The 25,854-nt window shown below is 39.3% G+C and overlaps 1 protein-coding gene across 15 annotated transcripts in view; it reads left to right on the top strand.

The window, feature by feature from the left end:
* Nucleotides 1–25,854, top strand: part of Pur-alpha (Purine-rich binding protein-alpha) — an 876,587-nt gene that overhangs the window by 168,156 nt on the left and 682,577 nt on the right. For 7 of the 15 annotated variants that reach the window (XR_010859258.2, XR_010859260.2, XR_010859262.2 and 4 more), the window contains one exon: nt 24,697–24,905. The exons of the other annotated variants lie outside the window; for them this stretch is intronic. The gene's annotated coding sequence lies outside the window, so the exon portion shown is untranslated. The remainder of the gene's footprint in view (nt 1–24,696; nt 24,906–25,854) is intronic. 15 annotated transcript variants of the gene reach the window in all.

Below are 25,854 nucleotides of genomic sequence, written 5' to 3'. Positions count from 1 at the left end.
GATTGTTTTATAGCATGTGGAAGAAACTGTAATGTTGATACTATAACACTTTTCATATCATGTGACACTCTTCATTGAATTTAGTTATGTTTTAATTTTAAGTTACGTTAACTTTAAAATATATGACCAGCCGAGAATTGCCTCTAAAAAGGTTGAAACCGGTCCTGTACATTGTGTATGTTGGGTATTCAGCCTGAAGGCTGGTTTGATCCTCTGCAGCTCCGCCAACAGCTGTCATAAATAGCCTAGGCGTCACTGATGAGGCGTACTAGGGAAATGAGGAGTGAGGTAGTTTCCTGTTGCTTTCCTCACCGAGCCAGCCGTTACTATTACATATCAGTCTGCCAAGTCCACTGAAATGCATGCACCAACCGACCCTATGAGCGATATTTTTACACCATTCATAACAGGGACTGGCTGCATAAGCAATGGTATTAGTAGCATCACCCATACCTCAGTCACTTTCATATTGTCAAAGCCAAGCATGAGACTGAGACAGGTCAATGAAAGTAACAAATGTGATATAGCCCATACCAGAAGACATAGTGCACTGTAAACACTACATCTCACCAGCAAAGGCATATCCTGTACATTAATAAGACTAAAGTATTGATTAGGTGGAAGCTTCCTATCTTTATATTTGTGAGCAGACCGTGTAGCCAATTTATATGGTTGCTGGGATTGAGAAGTAATTTTCCATGCACCATATTCACTGGACTTACACTCCTACCATTATGATTTAATCCCAGACATGAAGGATCAACTTTATATGACATTCGCTTCTGGACTGTTCCCAAGATTCTGCAGGCAGTAGATTGCTCCATCAGGGACATCATCAGAACAGGTCATGCTACTGGGATTCTATGATTCCCACATCACTGACAAGTTGTAGACAATGCAGGTGATTCCACTGAAGGACTGTAGATGCTTCACAAATGCACCACTTTTGCTAAATAAATAGCTACTACTATTAACGTTCCAACCCTAGTATTTTTTTCAAAAGTGCTACTGAGAATTTACTCGGTTCCTGTCATATTGTTACAATCTTACAACATGAAGTGCTATGATGTGCAGTAGATCAGAAGCTGTAAAATGTGTGTAATTCAAGAGTGCTGATTGAAGCACAGACAGACTACATAGCTGTTCCAGATTGAGTCGTCATGTGGATATTCATGGTATCTCTGAACCTAAAGTAAAATTATTGCCTTTTAAAATTTTATTAATTCTGTAATGTTCAAATGCTGTGATGTGTATCTTGTTGATTTTATAAGTACTTGGTTCATTATAGTATGCTTTAATAATAGCCGAACACTGATCAATAAATCTATAACACAACCCAGCATGAATTTTGCAGCAAAGCATATAAGTGATTTTAACTAAATACTGTAAGGTCTCCTGATATAAATGTCTTGCTTCTTTTGTAACGCCTCTATTTTTGGTGTTAATTGCCATTTACTGTCTGAAAATGTGTCATTGAGGCTCAGTGCTGCTTAAGAGTCTATTTTTAGCTTGTGGTTGCAGCAATGCAGTGAAGTCCTGTGACAGTCAGTCGCATCATGAGTTTGGCAGAAGTCTTGACCTTTTTTAGTGCCGTGTTGCAAAAATGGTATGTGTGTTGGGAATTAGAAGATGACGTGTGAATAAGAAAGACAAATTCTGTTTGGTGTGTGGGTGTTATATCATGAAGAGACAGAGTACCCCAATAACTGCGTTGATGAAACGTTTATATTATGCATATTTTAAGGTAAAATTAGGAGTGGGTTGCCCACGTAATTAGTAAAACGTGCCTTGAAAACCTCTGACATTGGAGCATTGGGAAAAGCAAGCCTCTTCCATTTGGGATAGGGATGGTTTGGCGTGAGCCCAAGGACCACAGCAGTGACTGTTACTTTTGCCTGTGTAAAGTAGGATGGTTCAATAATAGAAACAAGGACAGTATTGTGTACCCGAATTTAAAGTTGGTGATGAGACCTGTTCCTCGTGGACTGGAAATTCCAATACCTTCACCTCCTACCACTTTACCTGACTCTGGCAGTTCCTCAGATTTCGATGACGAGCAAGTTGATATTGAATTTTCACCAGCCACAGATGCAGCAAGTCCACAATTGTTTGAGTGATCTGATACAAGACCTTGGTCTCACGAAGGAAAAAAGTGAACTGCTAGGATCACGATTGAAAGAAAAAGATCCTATTGCGCCTGGAAGCACCTATGGGCTAGACATAGAGATAAGGAGTTCAGGCAGTATTTCAAGGAAGATGATGATCTGACGAACGGCTGTGACATTGCAGGATTAATAGAACAGCCAGGAAGGATTACAATCCTGAAGAATGGAGATTGATTGTGGATTCTTCTAGGAGCAGCTTAAAGGCTGTACTACAGTACTTCATAACAGAAACTAGTTTCGATTCCTGTGAGACATTACATTTCACAAACAAACAAACAAAACCAAATTATATAGCAGTTCAAACTGTTTTAGATAAAATCAAATATCATGAGCACAGTTGGGGTGTGTGGTAGTGACTTGCAGGTTTGTAGTATTCTAATAGGACAATAAGCAGGCTTCACTAAATTCCCTTGTTATTTATGTGAAAGGGACAGTAGAGCTAGGGAAAAATACTGGTCTATACCTTCCTAGCCCAAGAGACAAGTTTTGACACATGGTGAAAAAAAAAAAGTTACAAATGCTGCCGTAGTTGACCCACAAAATACTATTTTGCCACCATTACACATCAAACTGAGAATCATGAAGCCATTTGTTAAGACCTTGGACAAAAGAAAGTTCCTGTGTCAAGTACATTGCAAGCAATTTTCCACATTTATCTGGTGAAATGGAAATGGCGTATGGCTTTTAGTGCCGGGAGTGTCCGAGGAAAAGTTCTGCTCGCCAGATGCAGGTCTTTCGATTTGACGCCCGTAAGCGTCGTGTGTTGTGATGAGGATGAAATGATGATGAAGACGACACATACACCCAGTCCCCATGCCAACGAAATTAATCAAATATAGTTAAAATTTCCTGACCCTGCCGGGAATCGAACCCGGGACCCCTGTGACCAAAGGCCAGCACGCTAACCATTTAGCCATGGAGCCGGAAATTTATCTGTTGCAAAGGTCAAGGAAGACATTTTTAATGGATCACAAATTAGAAAGCTTCTGAAAGACAGAAACTTTGAACAGGCGATGAATGTCATAGAACTTGCTGCATGGATTTCAATAAGGGATGTCATGACGAAGTTCCTAGGAAATGTAAAAGGATGAACAGTACAAAACAATAGTGAAAACTATGTTGGACCACATTAAAGAGTTTGGGTGTAGAATGAGTCTGAAACTGCATTTCCCTCATTCTCATCTCTACCAATTTCTGGAAAATCTTGGGGCTGGTAGTGAAGAGATGGGAGAGAGGATTCACCAGGACTTGAATGAGGCGGAAAGAAGATACATGGGGAGGTGGGATGTACCAATGATGGTCGACTACTGCTGGTGTTTGAAAACGGAAGACAAACATGATGCGGTCAGGCGCTTGGCAGCCAAGTTTTCGTCCCATGGGGACATCTAGGAGCTGTTTGCTTTACTTCACACTGTCACAGATAGGTTTTATGGCGACGACGAGACAGGAAAGACCTAGGAATGGAAAGGAAGCAGCCGTGGCGTTAAGGTAAGCCCCAGCATTTGCCTGGTGAGACAGTGGGAAACCACGGAAAACCATCTTCAGGGTTGCCAACAGTGGAATTCGCACCCACTATCACAGCTGCACGCCCCTAACCGCACGGCCAATTCGCCTGTTTTGGGGGGAGGGGCATCTAGGACTGCTAATTTTTTTCTCTCATATTCATGAATTCATAAAGATACTGAATAAAAGTTGTATTTTTGCTTGTAAATCACACTGTATTGTCAAAATAAATTGCTGATGTGTCATTGCCTCAGAATTGTTAGTTTTTGTGTAAATCAGTAGTATATTACAGCCGGTGCTAAATATTTCATTCTAATATTATGCTCGATAATTATTCATTGTATATAATAATTAAAGACCATGTTCAACTATTATAAAATATAAATAATAATAATAAAAATGATAAATATTTTCAAAATTATAACATTTGTCAGTACGTTTTATATGCAATATTCAGGTCATATTTTGATATACCTATTGCAAGGAAATGTGACGTGATACACAGAAATGGACAACGGATTCATGTTCAGCGACCGAAAATTAGTTACGATAACCTACCACACCTTTTGCCGCAAAGAATAAAGGTACAAATGCTGGGTTGTGTAATTGCTCCCCAAATCCAATTCTAATACTGACTATTGTGGTAAATATTGGGAATTCTGACTGTAAGAAAGAGAGAGAGAGAGAGAGAGAGAGAGAGAGAGAGAGAGAGAGAGAGAGAGAGAGAGAGAGAGAGAGAGAGTGTGTGTGTGTGTGTGTGTGTGTGTGTGTGTGTGTGTGTGTGTGTGTGTGTGTGTGTGTGTGTGTGTGTGTGTGTGTGTGTGTGTGTGTGGTTTTTTCATCATTCAGAACAGGTACTGGTATGCTGTTTGACTTACAGCATCTGTATTTACCATATTAAAAGACTTGGTCTTGATAACCATAAAGATGCATCTTTTTCAATTGAATTTTCTTACTCCCCAAAATCCCTGTTATGCAGAAGTGTTTCAAATATTACAATTATCCCTTCTTGAAAGATTTTCATTTCTCAGTCATTAGTTGGTAGCTCATCATGTGAAAACTTGGCCAATGTGAGGCAATGGATACTTCAGCATTTTTTTGTGATCTCCTTCCTCAGTTGGAACCAAATTCTGGGTGGTTTCTCAACTCAGATAATTGCTGATTATTATTTTTTTAGTCATGCCCCCAGTAAGTTACACTCATCAATACAGAGAATGCAGTAACACAGCCTGTAAAGAGATCAATGCAGAAAGTGCACAGAGATGAGAATAGTTTCGTCTGAAACTCTTTACGTGAAGCAGTAAGCATGACTCTGTGAGAAGTTGTGCAGAATTTTCACATTAAAGGATAGTGCTGTGAAGGTATCAGCCACATTTTCAAAGTAGGATTTTTTTTTTCGTTTGTTTTCTGCAAAAATCAATACTTTGATTCATAAGCTATTACATAACCACAGTTATACCCAATTGTAGATTAGTTCTCTTTATCAGAACATTCATAACTTAGCAGAAGTACTTCACTTGATTCAGTTCGTGTGATATCCTTTTCTTTTGTATGTCAAAAAAAAATTCTATTAATATTTGAAAATACTACAACATTCTCTCACCCAGTTGATTCAGTGAAATATCACGATAAATGATAGAACCGCTTAGCTTTTCAGAAAACTGGAAATTTTTCAAGAAATACTGCTTGGCTATTATTGCATGTTTTTACTGCCACTTTGTTCAAGAGCTCAAACTGAAACTTAAAATTAAAAAAAAAAAAAGTTCCAGATTTCAAGTTACAGAAGTGACTAGTAATTGTAGATAATTGAGAATAAGGCCTGAAAAGAAGAATATCCTAGAGTATAATGGAGACTTAATACCAAACTAATATGTCATATTTGGTTCGATTTCTCACATAATGGGGCGTGAAACGTCTATGTAAAAACACAGTTATACCACTAATCAACCTTTCCAATTTCACTGGCAGAAATTGGAAAAGCAACACTCATTAGGAATAATGACAATGAGTTGTAATTCAGTGCAGAATTATTGGTAATAAAATTACACAATTGGCATCCATATGAATGTCACAGTATTTGCCAGAAATGGGGCTGGGTTTCAATTTGATATGGGCATTAGTATAGTATCATTGTACCATCACTCGTAGTTTTGCTGAGGTGTTGACTGTTCTGCTAAGGCCGGGGCTCTGAGGGTGCGTGTGCCAGTGCATTGCGCTGCGCAAGGTGCAAAAGACTACTTCGCTAGGTTGACAGAAGTGCAAACCCCCACTCCTCGATTTTGAGCAATTGCACTCTCTCTCTTTACCTATGTCTGTCTCGCTCGCTCTGCCTATCTCCCCATACCTCACCTTCCCCTCTGTTTCGTTTACACTGCGAAATGTTTATGCATGGTGACACTCAGTTCAAGGGGATAGAGTTATCGGTACAAAAACGGTCTAAACAATGAAAAACAATCATCTTCAAATTTGGTTTGAACAGACAGTTTATCCCCTGTATCTCCTCTTTCCCTTTTACTTTGCAATTATACCAGTAATGTCTGCAACAAGGGATCAGCTGACAGCAATTTTGAGACTGTTTTTAAAATTACAATCAGAAATACTTACCCTCAATCTACTTTTCGTCAAAGTTAAAACAGAAAAGAACCTGGGATAGAGTACCATATCTTGAGGTACTTATCTGATTATTGTTCCCATGAAGGAGCTATACCAAATGAATGGAAAGTTGCTATAGTAACCCCTGTGTATAAAGGAAAGGATGATAGGCATAAAGCTGAAAATTTCAGGCCAGTAAGTTTGACATGCATTGCATGCAAGCTCTGGGAAGGCATTGTTTCTGATTATACAGGTCTTTATTTATGCTTGGCAGGGACTTTATCTCTCAAACTTTGCCGCCGATGACAGGTCGCTACCGGCCGCTGGCGCACGCAGTTTCCAGCACTTCTGCAGTTGCTGAGAGCTGAACTCCGAGATAGTAGGGTGTTCAATGAAGCTATTGCGTGCTGTATGTCATATTGTATAGTGTTTTATTGTGATTGTGTACAGTGCTGTAATGTATGTGAAATATTCATTACGTAAACGTGTATATTTGCACGATACATTAAGTGCAGAAAATCTTGTGCTAGGACAATAAAACAACTGGCCAAGAGATTCAAACCTACAGGTTCAGTAAACAATAAAAAGGCGTAAAGGTTGTTATCTCCTTACTGAAGCGTGTTTGGTATGAGGATCATAAGTAAAAATCTGTGGCCCCTTCGTAGCCCAGATTTAACGGCATGTGATTTTTATTTGTGGGGAATCTTAAAAAATGTAGTTTATGCGAACAACCCTCGGACACTAGATGAACTGCTGTGATCTTCCATGATCAAATTAAACTTCCCTGGAACTACCTAGTATCAAGTGAATAAGTGTCATCCATATAGACAGCAAAAAACAGCACAAATTCACTCATCCCGGATGTACACAGACTGGACTATATAACGAATTGCCGGAATTTTAAGAATTTTATATTACAGCAATCAATTGTAACATAATTTTAACTTATCTCATGTATCATTACAGAAATGTATTTTAGAATGTGTTAAAATGTGTTTGAGATGTTTTAGGCATATGTATATAATTGTTTAATTTGTACTTACAGCTGATGATGGCACATAGATGCTGAAACTAGTACCATTTGACATGTGATCCAATCACAATAAAATGTCATTGTATTGAATAGGTGGACCTTGAAAGAATTTTAATTTACTGTAATCCCACTTCAGTACGGAACCCAATGAAATTCATAACTATAAGTGATCTGTTGCATGTATTCTGTGACTGTCCTGTTGATAGTGATGTTGAACTGTTGCTAATCCGAGCTCCCCTCACGATGATCGTAAAGATAGCCCCATGTATCCGGGAAAGATACACTATACCAGATGCCCCTTTTGAAATCTATTTTGGATCTACCTATGTCCGTTGCTTGGGTAAAGCAGCTTAGATTACCACATACCACAGAATACTGCAACTCTGTCCAACGACGCCATTGTCAACATCACTATATGCATGTTCTATAGTGGGCATGGGTGTAAGGTAGTCTACCCATTGGAATTCATGATGAGTGATCTATCCCTAGAAGACCATTTCAGATGGTATGGTCAGATGCTCGTTGATGTGTACACTGCTGTGTTCTGTCATTTGAAGTTGCAGTCATGCTGGGTGCAGTGATTATCAGAAGCGTACTTTCATGTGACAATCTCAACCAGGATGCTTTATATGAATACCTTTGTATTGCCATCACATAAAACATTGTACATGGTCCAAACAGCTCACTCCAGTCTTACGGTAATTTGCCTCTATGATCAACCTGCTGATCACAAATTCACTGTGAGACTTCCGTTATGTAACTGTACAAAGGCACTCCGATTTTGTTTTTGTTGCGTGCTATAGATTTACTGGCACATTAAGAGAACTCGTGTGGGACAAAAATCTAGCACCCCAGCATTTCGAAAAACTGTAAAAGTAGTTAGTGGGATGTATAACCAGTAACGTTATTATCACTGTTTTTTCAATTTCCACCTATGTACATTAACAGTGACAAGATATTTTGGACCATGTTATTTCGACATATTTACCGTGGCTATTCGGTAAGAGGTGTGCAGCTGTGAGCTTCATCCGAGAGATAGTGGTTTCGGACCCCACTATCGGCAGCCCTGAAGATAGTTTTCCATGGTTTCCAATTTTTACTGCAGGCAAATGCTGGGGCTGTACCTTAAATAAGGCCACAGGCCACAGCCGCTTCCTTCCCACTCCCAGGCATTTTGTATCCAATCTTCGTTATAAGACCTGTGTCAGTGCGACCCTGAAGTAAAATTGAAAGGAAAAAAAATATGCTGATTTACTCGAACTGCATCTTACCCTACAGCAAAGCATGAAGTTGTTTGTGTGCTCCATTCTTAAGATACTTCAACAGATTCAATTTATGAATGGGAACCTTGATAAATAAAAGGATGAATGTATAAACAATATGTTTGCCTTAATGTTATACAAGAAAGTGAACATCTAAGGAATTGTTTGGCATAGACTTGTTTGTTGTGCAGAAGTAACATGTCAAATCTCATGGTTCATTGTACTCAAAATATCTTCTATGAACTGGATTTTTCAAACTGTGTGCATCTTTCTGAAGGTAAACATACAGATCCAAACTGTGTCATATTTTGGAGGTTACTGTGAATATGCAATAGTTGATCTTATGTAACAGTTTTGAGATCCAAATAACCAGTGTGAAATAAAGGTTGCAAGATTGAGATAAAAATCTGGTCATCATACTGACATTCCTTATTCATTTTTTAGTCTTCGAAATAACTTTTACTTTCCTGATTGAAATATATACCATATTACATAATCCACCCCTTTTTTTTTTTTTTCATGTTACATTTTTCAACCTCTAAAGCAGGGAGGGACAATTATGCGAATCAAAATTAAGAATGGATATGAAAAATCAAACATAATTACAAAATTCAAGGTTATAAACTTCATTATTGGTTCCGTATTTAATTTAGATTACATATAATATACAAAGTTTATTCCACCTACTCAATACTGTACAGTAATTGCAATGTTTATAAATACATTACAATATATTATCAAGGTACTAGTTTTGACCCTATATGGGTCATCATCAGCCTAAGACAAACTTATGGATTTGCTGAAGTCCTAAGACAGAATTACATTGTGGAAATAAGATTTAAAAGAATGAAGTGTGTATGTGATGCGGTAATGTACATATAAAATGGTGGATTGATGAGCTGTTATAGATAAAATAATGTACTTATCCGTGACAAATAAAATTTTAAGATTTACGTCAATTACAATTACACTGTAAGAACAGTTATCATACAATTATTATTATTATTATTATTATTATTATTATTATTATTATTATTATTGGGGCCGATGACCTTCGATGTTAGGCCCCTTAAAACATCAAGCATTATTATTACTATTATTATTTTATTATTATTGTTATTTTAATCATGATTGTAATAATTGTATGATAACTATTCTTACAGTCTAATTGTAATTGACGTAAATCTTAAAATTTTATTTGTCACTGATAAGTACATTATTTTATCTATAACAGTTCATCAATCCACCATTTTATATGTACATTATCGCATCACATACACAGTTCATACTTTTAAATCTTATTTCCACAATGTAATTCTGTCTTAGGACTTTCAAATCCATAGGTGTATCTTAGTTAGGCTGATGATGACCCATATAGGGTCGAAACTAGTACCTTGATAATATATTGTAATGTATTTATAAACATTGCAATTACTGTACAGTATTGAGTAGGTGGAATAAACTTTGTATATTATATGTAATTACAAAATAACAATAATGAATAATAATAAATAATAATTATAATATTAATTACAAGGTGACAACATTTATTCATTACTAAAATAATATGTATAACACAATTAATTTTAATAAAAATTGAAGGCAATAATACATTCCCTAGTAATAATTATATGGATACCATCGTCTTTTAATGTCACGCGAGAATTCAATGAAGATAGGAGCTAGATACATGAAATAAATTGGAATACTATATTACGGTAAAATCTGCAAAATTGCCTACGCTAATACATATTTCACTTCAAAGAAATACGCCATTCATGGTCGCTTTCTTCCGAAGTCTGCAGTGAATTACTGCCATTCTCTTCCATCTCCCAAATGCAGTTATCTTCAGTTCCTTCTAGTTCATTGGAAATGCCAGTTTTCTTGAAACTTTTCACAATAATGTCTTGTGAAATCAGTCCCCATGTACGAACAATCCACTCGCATATTAATTCTAGTGAAGACCTCTTTATCTTCCCGGTAGGCATGAGAGTATGAGATACTCCCGCCATCCATTCAGATTATACCTGCCGCGCGTTACCTTTTAATGGCTTGTTGGCTGCAAGGCTGATGGTCAAGCCACCAGGAATCATTGCAGCATCAGTCCTCTGAATGGCCATTTCATGGCAAACATCAACAACAACATGGCCACAGAAACTGTCCAAAACCAGGAGAGACCTGTGGTTTAAGAGATTGCCAGGCTGTTTTCCCCATACAACATGCAAGCAATTCTTCACGAGATCCGCCACCATCCATCCTTTCTCCTGAACACGGATGTGCACACCAGAAGGAAATTTCCCTTGAAGAATTGTCTTTTGATAGAAAATTACATAGGGAGGAAGTTTTTGCCCATCCGCAATAACTGCCAGCATAACTGTGCAACGAAGCTTCTCTGCCCCAGTAGTCTTCATGACTATGCTGGGTGCTCCCTTTTTTAGGTAATTGTAGTGCTTCAGGATGTTGTTGGTGTTTTAGTCATCGGTCCATAGACTGGTTTGATGCGGTCCTCCCCTCCCCTCTATCCAGTGCTAACCTTTCCATTTCTACGTGACTGCTGCATCCTAAACCTCTACCTTGGGCTACCCCCACCGTTCGTACCGCCTACACTTCCCTCAAAAACCTACTGCACAATTACTGTCCGGCTCCATGGCTAAATGGTTAGCGTGCTGGCCTTTGGTAACAGGGATCCCGGGTTTGATTCCCAACAGCGTTGGAAATTTTAACCTTAATTGGTTAATTTTTCTGGCACAGGGGATGGGTGTATGTGTAGTCTTCATCATCATTTCAATCTCATCACGACGCACAGGTTGCTTGCGGGCATCAAATCAAAAGACATGCGTCTGGCGAGCCGAACTTGTCCTCGGTCACTCCCGGCACTAAAAGCCATACGCCTTTTTTTTGGCACAATTCCTGAGTGTATTAAGATGTGTCCTATCATTCTATTCCTTCTAGCCAAGTTTAGCCAAATCGAACTCCTCTCGCCAATTCAGCGCAAAGTTCTCATGTTCCTACATTTCTTCTGAAGCCAAAGTGATCTTCTCCCAACTCGGTTTCAACTTGTCTTTCCATTCTTCTGTAAATAATACGTGTTAACATTTTGCAGGCATGAGATACTAAATGAATGGTGCGGTAATTTTCACATTTGTTGGCACTATCTTTCCTGGAATTAGGTATAACAACATTTTGCCAAAAATCGGATGGCACTTCTCCTGTCTCATAAATCTTACACACTAAATGGAATAACCTCGCCATGCTGGTTTCTCCTAAGGCAGTCGGTAATCAGAGGGAATGTCATCAATTCCAAGTTCCTTGTTCCTATTTATGTCTCTCAAAGCTGTGTCAAATTCTGACCTCAGAATTGGGTCTTCCATTTCGTCAGCATCAACAGCTTCTTCTTGTTCCGGAACCATATCATGTACATCTTTACCTTGATATAACTTGGATATGTTTCTGCCATCTTTCTGCCTTGTCTTCTTTACCTAGAAGTGGTTTTCCATCTGAGCTCTTTAATATTCATAATTTTCTTTCTTCAAAAGTTTCCTTAATTTTTTTGTATGCACCATGTACCTTTCCTAGGACCATACAACCTTCGTCGTCTTTGCGCTTCTCCTCAGCCACTCTTCTGTAGCTGTCCTGTACTTTCTGTATTCTTTTCTGCCCTCTTCATTTCTAGCATTCTTGTATTTTTGTCGTTCATCAATCAAGTTTGGTATCTCCTGAGTTATCCATTGATTCTTAGTTGATCTTTCTTTTCTTCCTAAAATTTCTTCAGCAGCCCTATTTAGTCTTTGTGCAACATGTTTCTTGAAACCGTTCCTCACACTCTTTTCTTTCAATTTGTTTAGATCCCATCTCCTTGCATTTTTTTCTCCACTTTTTTCAACTTCAGATGGCATTTTGTGACCAACAAGTTGTGGTCAGAGTCTACATCTTCTCCTGGGAAAGTCCTGCAATCCAACAACTGATTTTTGAATCTCTGCCTAATCATAATAAAGTCTGTTTGATACCTTCCAGTGTCTCCACGTCTAGTTCACGTATACAGCCGTCGTTTGTGCTGTTTAAACCAAGTTTTAGCAAGGAATAAATTATGATCAGTGCAAAATTCAACCAGCTGACTTCCTCTTTCATTCCTTTGTCCCAATCTGAATTCTCTTGCTGTATTACCTTCTATTCCTTGACCTACCACTGCATTCCAGTCTCCCATCACAATTATATTTGCGTCACCTTGTACATATTGTATCTATCTCTTCATATATTCTTTCGATTTCTTCATCATCTGCTGAATTAGTAGGCATATAGACCTGCCTTATTGTGTTGGGCATTGGTTTGGTGCCCATCTTGACAATAATCCTTCCATTATGCTGGTCGTAGTAGCTTACCCACTGCCCTATTTTCTTGTTCATTATTACACCAACTCCTGCATTTCCCCTGTTCGATTTTGTGTTGATAATTCTGTAGTCGCCTGACCAAAACTCCTGCTCTTCCTGCCAACGTACTTCACTTATACCAACTACATCTAACTTTAGTCTATCCATCTCGCCGATTCTCTAACCTACCACAACGATTCGAACTTCTAACATTCCATGCTCCGACTCGAATGTTAGTATCCATCTTTCTGGTGATTTCCCGCTCTCGTGTAATCCCCACCCGGCGATCCGAATGGGGGACTATTTTACCTCCGGAACATTTTACCCGGGAGGAAGCAATCATCAGTACATCATTCATACGGAGAGAGCTGCATGTCCTTGGTTTCCCGTTGCTTTCAGCCGTGTATCAGTATCAACACAGCTAAGCCATGTTGAGTATTATTACAAGGTCGTACCAGTTAATCATCCAGACTTGCCGCCCTTGCAACTTCCGAAAGGCTGCTACCCCCCTTTCGATGAACCGTTCGTTAGTCTGGTCTCTTGACAGATACCCATCCAGCATGTCAAAGGAAATCTGAGTTTAATCTGCATTTCTTATTTGCGATAGCAGGTAATTGTACTTATGCTGCTTCCTAATTACAAATCTGTGGAAAAGTAAGATTTTTTTCACTGTGGGCCTTCGGAAGTCGCTGGTATAGAGATGTCCTTCGAAGAGAAGGATTGTTCCTTTTCATGAACTGACAAAGCCACCCTCTGTTTGCTTTAAAATCAGGAAATCAACTGTGTGAATTGGCCAGCTGATTCACCAGACACGAACAGCATTGAACATTCGTAGGACAGGTTGACAATGGCTGATTTTGATCACCCACAATATTGACACAATCCCAGAACTAATTAGAGTTGTGGAATTATGAATTTTCCTGCATTCACTCATTCGGGACAAATATTTCAGGTTCCGTATGGAAATATAAATCTACATCATAATCAATTACTGTCTTCGTGCTTCTATTACCCCAACTATGCCGTGTACTAGACTTGGTATTATTCTTCCTAAACCACATATTTTGTCATATATGGTTGAAAGTGTAAGACTTTTGTATAAAAATTAACATGTTTTCATGTCTAAGACTTCTGGATGCTGTAAATAGCATAGTGACACCCCTAATTTAAAATGAATTAATAAATATAGGTAGGTAATTTTTTGTGTATCATTGGAAGTGCAATCCTTCTGTGTAGTTACCCTCCTAAATGTATTACAAAATAAACAAATAAAACTAATTAGAAAGAATGTGAGTGAGAACGCTCATTGAAAGTGCCAAAAGGTCGAGTTGTAGGCATTTCTTCTTCCCAATTCATTATTGCTTGTTTTGATCGATTCATGAAATATTTTAGGAAATAATCATTGAAAGTCATGCAAAAGTCGTGAAAATGGTTTGTTGAAATCTATAGATACCCTGTCAGCTTGCATTTGGGAAATAGTGGCTTTGAATCCCACCGTTGGCAGCGCTGTAGATGGTTTTCCGAGCTTTACTTTTTTCACAACAGGCAGTTGCTGACGCTGTACCTTAATTAAGGCCACGGCTGCTTCCTTCCCACTCGTAGGCCTTTCCTATCCCATCATTGCCCTGAGACCAATCTGTGTCAGTGCGACGTAAAGCAATAAAAAAAAAAATCTAGTTTCTTGAAATACTGCCCCTACTGGTATTATTGTTGGTTGTGTCATTGAAACTGTTGTACCCCTTTTTAAATCTGAGTTGTATTGAACAAACTTTGCTTTTTATAAAACTGTTCTTGCCATTCCCAATTCTGAGATCATTTTATACATCTCAAAAAACTTTGGAATATTGTGGGATTAAGCACATCATGTTGTAGGGCATATGTAGTCTTGTTGTAAGTGGTAGAGAGTCCTGTATACACACAAGTAATTCAATTGCTTGTTTACGATACAGCAAATGTCGCTGCTTACGATGTGTTGACCCTGGGGTGAACTATACAATTTCAAGTGAAGATGGGTAGCAAATGTATACATTGCAGTACGAACTTCAGCTAGTGTTTACATTTCCTGTGCAATGTGTATTTCCCAATTTAATGGAGCCAGAAATTTGCCATTGATTCAGGATGGACCTACACAACCTGCAGTATTACCCACTATGGCAGTTACTCAAAGTGGAGTGTCAAAAATGTGGAAAATGTACTGTGAGACCAATGATCCGACAGACAGACCAGTGGTAGCAATGCCACTTCAAGATCACTTCATCTGGAAAAAAGCACAGGCAGAGACAAATAAACTTTGACGGCTCAACACTTATAATTGGTTAATTTTGCTGGCACGGGGGCTGGGTGTATGTGTCGTCTTCATCATCATTTCATCCTCATCACGACGCGCAGGTCACCTTCCGGTGTCAGATCAAAAGACCTGCATCTGATGAGCTGAACTTGTCCTCGGACACTCCTTGCACTAAAAGCCATACGCCATTTCATTTCACTAGATGATAAAAGTTCCATTGAGTTTTGATTCTCAAGATAAAAAATCGATGTGAAGAGCACAGTGTTCTAAAAGTGTGTATAATACCTTGAATTAGATTAATCTTATCTCAAGTTAATTGATGCTTGTGTGCGTATGTATGTGGTTGATTGAACAGGGCTTGTTTCCCTTAAGTGGAATTTCCGGGTTGTGTAGCCAGACAAATCATGTGGTCCATGTGCAAATTCTAAGGTAAAAGAGGTTTTTACGGAGTCTTGAGTACCTCTCCCCTGGTTTTTGTCCCTCTCTCTTGCCCAGGCAGCTCATGTGCAGTCCTGTGTGGGACTGCTGCTTGCTGTTGATTGTATGCTAGGAGCAGCATGTTCCAGAATGGGGTTGAGGGGAGTGGTAGTAGGGAGTATTGAGTAAAGGGGAGTGGAAGAATTATAAGTGTTAGAATTGTATTGAACAGGTGGAAACCCTTTATCCTTATTCAACATTGTTTATCCCAGAGCCAGCTTGGAGTTGTAGCGTGGTGTGGCGTGGTGTGGCGAATGTGCTTGCAGTCTCTGAACCCTCTCTGAAACTCTATTGGTTCACTCATTTCTCAGTCACTCACAAAAGTATAGCAGAAATGACTGGTTTAAATGCCGTGATAATAACTAGGGAGCGGATTTTTATGTGCTAAAAATATGAAAAATATTTTTTTATGTGCTGAAAAACTTTAAAATATGATTACAAATTAAAATTATTTTCCTTCAAATATCACATAACTACTCGCGCTCAAGAAGTAAATAAGTATAATGTTTTGTATTAGAATATGGTGCTACCAAACATGCTCCTTACGGCAAATTGGTGCCTGTGTATGGAAACGTGCAGTATGGTATATTAATTTTTGAAATGCCAGAGTAGATATTATGAATGGTTATTTTTTAAAGGTAATGTTTTGTTTAAATATGGCAAAAGCCACCTATCATCTTCGAAAAAATGGTACCAGTTCGTGGTATGCAGTGAACAACAAAGGTCATCTCCAAATTGTCCATTACAAATGCATGCCGATTATCTCTAAAGAACGCCATATACTGCGAAAACGATCGCTCCACATCACATGAAGTCAGACGTGCATAGTTAAAGAGAGGAATGTCACCAACACTAACGCCATCAATTTCGCCAACATGGGCCCCCTCTAATACATTAGAAATTTGGCACATTGTTTGAAATCCTCTGTTTTTTCTGAACAAATTTTGATATTTGACCTTTAACAGTCCCGGGAGTGAATCTAACTTATTTTCAACAGCGCGCACTTCCTTCACTGTTTTGGACAACAGGTTAGTGGATTTTTCAAGTATGTCTATAGTTTTACACAAGAACACTAGTGTTGTGGCCTCATTTAGTTCTATACCTCTTACCTTTAAATCGTTAGAAACTGAGTCTAACCATCGTCGTCTTGGTCTACCTCTACTTCTCTTGCCCTCCATAGCTGAGTCCATTATTCTCCTAGGAAACCTATCCTCCTCCATTCGCCTCACATGACCCCACCACCGAAGCCGGTTTATGCGTACAGCTTCATCCATCGAGTTCATTCTTAAATTAGCCTTTATCTCCTCATTCCGAGTACCCTCCTGCCATTGTTCCCACCCGTTTGTATCAGCAATCATTCTTGCTACTTTCATGTCTGTTACTTCTAACTTATGAATAAGATATCCTGAGTCCACCCAGCTTTCGCTCCCGTAAAGCAAAGTTGGTCTGAAAACAGACCGATGTAAAGATAGTTTCGTCTGGGAGCTCACTTCCTTCTTACAGAATACTGCTGATCGCAGATGCGAGCTCACTGCATTAGCTTTACTACACCTTGATTCAATCTCACTTAGTATATTACCATCCTGGGAGAACACACAACCTAAATACTTGAAATTATCGACCTGTTCTAGCTTTGTATCACCAATCTGACATTCGATTCTGTTGAATTTCTTACCTACTGACATCACTTTAGTCTTCGAGAGGCTAATTTTCATACCATACTCATTGCACCTATTTTCTAGTTCCCAGATTATTAGACTGTAGGCTTTCGGCACAATCTGCCATTAGGACCAAATCGTCAGCATAGGCCAGACTGCTTACTATATTTCCACCTAATTGAATCCCTCCCTGCCATTTTATACCTTTCAGCAGATGATCCATGTAAACTACGAACAGCAAAGGTGAAAGATTACAGCCTTGTCTAACCCCTGTAAGTACCCTGAACCAAGAACTCATTCTACCATCAATTCTCACTGAAGGCCAATTGTCAACATAAATGCCTTCGATTGCTTTTAATAATCTACCTTTAATTCCATAGTCCCCAAGTATAGCGAACATCTTTTCCCTCGGTACCCTGTCATAAGCTCTCTCTAGGTTTACAAAACATAAACACAACTGCCTATTCCTCTCATAGCATTTTTCAGTTACCTGGCGCATACTGAAAATCTGATCCTGACAGCCTCCTGATCCTGACAGCCTCTCTGTGGTCTGTAACCACACTGGTTTTCATCCAGCTTCCTCTCAACGACTGATCGCACCTTCCCTTCCAAGATGCCAGTGAATACTTTGCCTGGTATACTAATCAATGAGATACCTCGATAGTTGTTGCAATCCTTCCTGTTCCCTTGCTTATAGATAGGTGCAATTACTGCTTTTGCCCAATCTGAAGGTACCTTACCAACACTCCATGCTAATTTTACTACTCTATGAAGCCATTTCATCCCTGCCTTCCCACTATACTTCACCATTTCAGGTCTAATTTCATCTGTTCCTGCTGCCTTATGACAATGGAGTTTATTTACCATCCTTTCCACTTCCTCAAGCATAATTTCACCAACATCATTTTCCTCCTCCCCATTTGCTTGGCTGTTCACAACACCACCAGGATGATTTCCTTTTACATTGAGAAAATGTTCAAAATATTCCCGCCACCTCTCCAGTGATTCCCTGTGATCTATTATGAGTTCACCTGAATTACTCAAAACACTGTTCATTTCCTTTTTCCGTCCCTTCCCAAGATTCTTTATTACTGTCCAGAAAGGTTTCCCTGCTGCTTGACCTAGCCTTTCCAAGTTGTTACCAAAATCTTCCCAGGACTTCTTTTTGGTTTCAACAACTATTTGTTTTGCTCTGTTTCTTTCATCTACGTACAAATCCCTGTCTGCCTCGGCCCTTGTTTGGAGCCGTTTTTGATAAGCCTTCTTTTTACGTTTACAAGCTGCTCTCACTTCATCATTCCACCAAGATGTTCGCCTTTTCCCATCTTTACACACAGTTGTTCCTAGGCATTCCCTTGCTGTTTCTACTACAGCATCCCTGTATGCCACCCATTCACTTTCTATATCCTGACCCTGCTTACTATCTACTGTTCGAAACTTCTCACTAATCATATCCATGTACTTCCGTCTAACTTGCTCGTCCTGGAGATTTTCTACCCTTATTCGTTTGCAGACAGATTTCACTTTCTCTACCCTAGGCCTGGAGATACTTAGTTCACTACAGATCAGATAGTGGTCTGTATCATCGAAAAATCCGCGGAAAACTCGTACATTCCTAACAGATTTCTTGAATTCGAAGTCTGTTAAGATATAGTCTATTATGGATCTGGTACCCCTAGCCTCCCATGTGTAGCAGTGAATAGCCTTATGCTTGAAGAATGTATTCATAACAGCTAAACCCATACTAGCACAGAAGTCCAGCAAACGCTTCCCATTCCCATTAGCTTCCATATCTTCCCCACATTTACCAATCACCCTTTCGTATCCTTCAGTTCTATTCCCAACTCTCGCATTGAAATCGCCCATTAGCACTATTCTATCCTTGCTGTTGACCCTGACCACAATGTCACTCAGTGCTTCATAAAACTTGTCAACTTCATCCTCATCTGCACCCTCACATGGTGAATACACGGAGACAATTCTTGTCCTAATTCCTCCCACTGACAGATCTACCCACATCATTCGCTCATTTATGTGCCTAACAGAAACTATGTTCCCTGCAATGGTATTCCTGATAAAGAGCCCTACCCCAGACTCTGCCCTTCCCTTTCCAACACCCGTCAAGTACACTTTATAATCTCCTATATCTTCCTCGTTATCTCCCCTTACCCGAATATCACTCCTTGCACATCCAGATGCATCCTCTTTGCTGACTCAGCCAGTTCTACTTTCTTTCTTCCGTAAGCCCCATTAATATTGATAGCTCCCCATCGAATTCCATTTCGTTCGCCAAGTTGTTTCCAAGGAGTCCCTCACAAAAATGCTTTTAAATTCCACTATATATTGTTGAAGACGTGACCTTGTACTAGACTTCTCTTTTGGCATTATTTTGCAGGTTACGACACACGCATTTACGGAGAATCTCTGTTTCAATAAAGATAATAGCAGCGGACACTGAAGGAAATATATTTTTTAGAGATCCATACAAAATCACGCGACCATGGGAATAATGTGTGGACCCGAACAGCTAACCTTACTCTTAGGAGTGAGTAAATTCCACCACCTAATGGTGGGGCAATATTCTTCCAAGTCTCCCATGTCATAACGGAATTACATCACGTTATCTCTCCGTGATTGCCTTTCGTTGATGTTCTATAAACAAAACCTGAGTGGGCTTATTCATAAAAGCGAGTTCGAATGACATCATGCAAGGAAACAACTTGTGCAGCAAATCAAATCACTGTCTAAATGTAACGACGTAGCCAGTGACCAGCAAGTTGTAGGACTTCTGGAGGGAAGTCTCTAAATAGCCGAAACTTTCAGATACATGATGTTAAATACACTGTTAAAAACAAATCAGTAATCGTAAAATGAGAATAGGAGCATTATTTTATAACACGGAAGCATTTAAAATTTTATTGATCAACAAATATTGCCGATTAATGTGCTTATTATAGATTTTCTTAAAATATGTATTTAAATTTTTAAAATGTGAAAAATGTGTGTTTTTATGTGAAATAAGATTCAGTTTTTACACTTGGGGATGCACAATAGGAATAATGAACTTTGAACCTTGCGTTAAAACTTACACAAAAAAATATGTAATTACATAAAAATCTACTCCCTAATGATGATCAAAGATTTATTATTATTTTTTTTTGCTAGTTGCTTTTTCGTTGCACCGACACAGATAGGTCTTACGACGACGATGGGACAGGGAAGGGCTAGAAGTTGGAAGGAAGCGGCCGTGGCCTTAATTAAGGTACAGACCCAGCATTTGCCTGGTGTGAAAATGGGAAACCACGGAAAACCATTTTCAGGGCTGCCGACAGTGGGGTTCGAACCTGCTATCCTCCGAATACTGGATACTGGCCGCAATTAAGCGGCTGCAGCTATCAAGCTCGGTCAAAGATTTTTGTACACCAACCGCTAGGAATTATAAATTCATTGTCACACTGTTCTTCATACCTTTCTTTCTTCTTCCCCAAACAATATTTAGCGGGTACTACAAATTTGGTAGGTCGTTCTGTTGTGTAATTCACTGCAAACCATGAATATTTTATCATATTTCAAAATCGTGGAGAAGAAAACTGTGGTGAACCTCAACTTTAACATCATTACGAGAAGTTTGAATTTGTGGTAATCGGCAGTAAAATGCTTTCCACTGCCGAAAGAAAGAATTTGTCTTATGGTTGAATTATGTCCGTGGTACCTGGAGGAATCGGGAGGAGTTCTATTGTTTTGAATGGAGGGATGTCTTCAAGACAAGTTCTGTCACTGTATGTGGTCCACGAATCAAAAAAGCAGGGCACAGTTGTCTTCAGAGAACGTGGAGAAGGCTTCTCTAAACCATGTTTTCAGTTCTGTTTTCTCCATTTTTGCTGATTTTGTGGGAATGGCAATGATGTTATCTGGTTTAAAACACTTTTTTTTAAACCAGAGGACCGAAGGTTCCGGTCAGTCCGGCAGTGCAATAAGTAATTTAGGGAATGATGAACCCCGTCCATACTGATTGTTGGCTTTATAGTGTATGAATGTGTGAGTAAATTAACCGATTGGGCTTAAGTGTGTCTGTGTTTCTCACTACAAAAACAGTCCTTTTCAGTTGCATTTTGCGCTTGAACCCGCTTTGATCAGTGTTGTAGATAGAGGCCATTGTGTAATGGAGAAATTGCTCTCGAGCCCTCTCCAAAAATTGTTTTTCAGCCTTATTCTTTTGTTTTTCGTCCTAAATATGCGAATGGGATACAAATTTTGTAATTTTCCTACTCCCTTTTCTGTGTTGTTTCTTGTAACGGCTGATCCAGACACGAGTGACGGAGAAATTACTTTTTCGATAGATAGTTTACGTGCAATTTCCAAAGCCCACAGTCATAAATCTTCATTACTTACATTTTGCCTTCCCCTTCTTGCCTCTTGGAAACAGGAATAAGTTTTTCATACATCATTTTTTACATGGATTTGCCGACATTCCCGTATTTTCAAACTGCTTCTTCACAAGTAAAGATATCGCTCTGACTTAACTAAAATAAATTATTTGTGGATATGTGAAAGTGATGATCACGTTTTACCTCCTTCGTTAAGCCAAAATTTACAGCCCTCCTTTTCTACTCTATACTGGTGTTTTCTCACGCACTATTTACGGGACTAGGAACATAACTAGAACTGGATGGTTTGCATGCTGACAAACTCATAGCATCACTAGATTCCAGCTAGTCATACTCTAGTTCAGTCTCGGACCCAGAACTTTGCTTGCAATCTGCAAAAGATTTTGACAAACGGAATCGCTTTATTTTTAGTTGCTTTCACTGTCTCCTCTGTGTACGTCAAGAGAAACCTCAATAGGTTCCATTCCTTTACGATTATTTTTCCATCAAATCAATGAGAGATTCCCCCATTTCATATTGTTTCAAGCTAATTTCTCCAGAAAGAAAAAAAACTTGTCAGAAATAACTTGTTACAAGCTCTGCTACGTTAATAGGATTTAAAACAACATCCTCTGAGGAACTCATTTTCAATCACTTGCTTTCTTTAAAACAACCATCGAAACTGTTATTTGCTGTATGCAGTGAAACCCTCGAAACTGACTAGCGCGTGTTGTTTTGCTTATCACTGGCCTTGCGTACTAGGGGCATCAGGGCTGTCCACTCCTACCAACGTGTACATGTACGATGTGTTACTTCCCGTTGATCTATATGCGAGATTCGCCACTTGGTATCCGAGACTTGTAGTTACATCTTGAAGCTGATTTTCCGCACATTGTCCTCATATAGTAGAACGATTGTGTCAAAAAGAATACAGAATAGCTTTCGACGTGTCTTACCTGTTACTTCCCGTGTTAGGACAACACGGAAGTTACAGCATAAGTTTAGATGTTTTTAACTTGTTAATCTATTGTGCTAGAGATGAATCATTTTAAACTGATCTTCAACTTAGTTTTTCATCATTTGAAACTCTAGTATATTGATAAATGAAAATCACCTAGTTTAATTTTTCAGGCTTTAATGATGGCTTTCTAAGTCTATAAAGATATCCAATTTATTTCTGCTCAGTGGAATTGTATGAGACTGGGATGCTAGTTGTTTGCCCTTTTAATTTCAGAGTGAATCTACTTTTATGGGACGAATTTCTGGCTTGCGAGGTTTTCCACTTATCTCCTGTCATTCATACTTGGAAATATTAGACCCTTTCAGCTAAGAAATTATCATCTTATGTGTTGTTATAATTTTATGATGTATGAAAAACTATCTGCGTTTAATTTCATGTTCCAATCTTATTCCAAATGGGAGGTATGAGAGATGTATTAATGGAAGGATGCAGTAAAGATACTTCAATTACAGTGTATTACTTGATTCTCATTGTACTGGATGGTGGTGGTTATTATTATTATTATTATTATTATTATTATTATTATTATTATTATTACACTGCCAGAAAAAAATATCCAAACATCAAGAAATGGTTGTGCTAGATTAATGAACTTTGGTGCACGTGTTTATACATCTGAAAGATTACGTTGATTTAAACTTCCTGCAAATCTTATTGGCTTGCACTAGTAGCGGCCCCATGATGTTTCACATCAGGTTCACTTTAAATACAGGCTACACTGTGCAGGAGTGTTAGTTACCTGTGAGATTGGACAGAGTGAGTGGGTCAAGAATGCTTTTAAGACGAAGAGGCCAGTATCGACAACAGCTCATTGCGGTTGAACGAGGCCACATAATAGGGCTATTGCAGAACATTGTGGCAGCAACGTCTCCACTGTGCTTGGGTACTGGCAGCAGTGGTCATGAGAAGGTATGCTCACAAGAAGACCGGGCTCTGGACGTCCGTGTGGCGGAGCCAACTGCATCTGTAGCAGCAATTCGAGCGACAGTTAGTGCCACAGTGCCGCGAGAAACTGTTTGCAGTCGATTACTTGAAGGACAGGTCCGAGCCAGATGCCTTGTGGCATGCATTCCACTTAACCCAAACCACCGCCGTCTGTGACTTCAGTGGTGTCAAGCGAGAGTTCATTGGAGGATGGAGTGGGGGTCCATTGTGCTCTCAAAGCCGGTTCTCCCTTGGGGCTAGCGATGGTCGTGTGTTGGTTAGGAAGAGGCGGCTTTGACTTGACCTACACCGGGAGTTCTGGTCTGGGGAGCAATTTCCTATGACAGTGGGAGCACTCTCGTGGTTATCCCACGCATCCTGACTGCAAATGTGTATGTCCATCTGGTGATTTGACTTGTTGTGCTGCCATTCATGAACAGTATTCCCGGGGTGTTTTCCAACCGGATAATGCACGTCCCCATGCTCCTATTGTAACCGAACTTGCTCTACAGAGTGTCGACATGTTGCCTTGGCCTACTCAATCCCCTGATCTGTCTCCAATGGAACACACATGGGATATCATTGGATGACAACTCCAGCATCATCCACAACTGGCATTAACTGTTCCTGTATTGACCGATCAAGTGCAACAGGCATGGAACTCCATCCCACAAGCTGACATCCGGCACGTGTACGACATGGTGCATACATATTTGCATGCCTGCATTCAGCAGTCAGGCGATTACACAGATTATTGATGGAGCAGCATGGCACATTTGTGACGGCTTTTCTCGTGCGGATATTAACCTGTGGTCTTGTACCTTTAATCAATTAAATATGTTACCTCGACAAATATATTGCCAAAATTTCCATATTCTACATACCTTATTTCATGGTGCTTGGATTTTTCTGCCAGTGTATTATTATATGTTTAATTATGCATTTTATTATCAGTCATCTTAAGCTTGTTCTAAATAGGTAAATAAAGGAATTATTTTTTACCCTAAACCTGCTTAGAATGACGTGATCATTTTCTTTAGGGATGTGTATGGTTGAAGCCTGGGGCCACTTACCTGAATTTGTACTGCCAGTCTTCCAATGCAACCTTGCTGTTGATATATTGGACAGGCATTCTGCACTGATGACATCAAATGTGTTGCATGATGACATCAAATGTGCTGCATGATGTGGACATAGCTTTAAATCCGTAATTATCCTGAAATCTTCACTGTGGATACCAAAGATCAAGGTTGGTTTGCATTCTTTTGTCGTTTGTTTTGGGTATTTTTCCGATATAATGTTATAAGAGGAGATTATTATTATTATTATTATTATTATTATTATTATTATTATTATTATTATTATCTCCTTGAATGTTGTAACTTTCAGTTGTTCAGGTGGTAATTCTGATAACTACAGCATACCTGCCAACCCTTCCGATTTACCCGGAAACTTTCCGGTTTTTAACTCGTCTTCCGATTTTCCGATTTATTTTTACTTCTTCCTATTTTTGACCAATATAACTTCTAGTACGGCCAATACTCTTCCCCTACTATAAATTCTTATGTGTTTGTGTAATTTACGAAACCTCATTTTCAAGAGTATTTATTTGATGCTTTATTTCGTGAGTATTTCGTCCTGCGCCTTCGTGTATCGTGTTTCCCGCTCACCACAGCAGCGTGTCCGCTTTAGGCTGATTCTCCACGAGCAGGTAAAATGCCGCTGTTCGCCCGCTACAAACCCGCTTGCGGAACAGAACCATGGGATATTTGTCGAGTTGTCTACACGGGCGGTTTGCACGCCGCGGGTGGACGCGTCCATGAGCGGGCAGGCGGGTCTAACGCCAGGAGAGGCGTCATTCCCGCTAGCGGTAGAACAGCGAATCATACTCCACATGGCGGCAGTGAGCAGTTCACCCGCCTCTGTCGCACGATAGGAACCGCCTGAAGTGTAGTATATTCTTTACTAGCTGATGTACCTATGCTTCGCTACGGAATTCTACGTTGTATACAGAATTTTAGTTTAGGTAGTGCACACGTTGTGAGCAAGATTGTATTAAATTCCATAGGTCTTAACGTTACCCTGGAAACGCGACGGGGAAGTCACCAAACGTCTTTTCTCATATGAAGACTGGATTATGGAATATCTATTTGACGGTAGGCCCGCTTGCCTACCATCAGTCACAATCAAGTTGGGGA

Source organism: Anabrus simplex, chromosome 2, assembly GCF_040414725.1.
Source record: "Anabrus simplex isolate iqAnaSimp1 chromosome 2, ASM4041472v1, whole genome shotgun sequence".
Classification (NCBI taxonomy): Eukaryota; Metazoa; Arthropoda; class Insecta; order Orthoptera; family Tettigoniidae; genus Anabrus; species Anabrus simplex.
The sequence above is the reverse complement of the archived record's forward strand: the minus strand, read 5'-3'. Positions and strand labels throughout refer to the sequence as shown.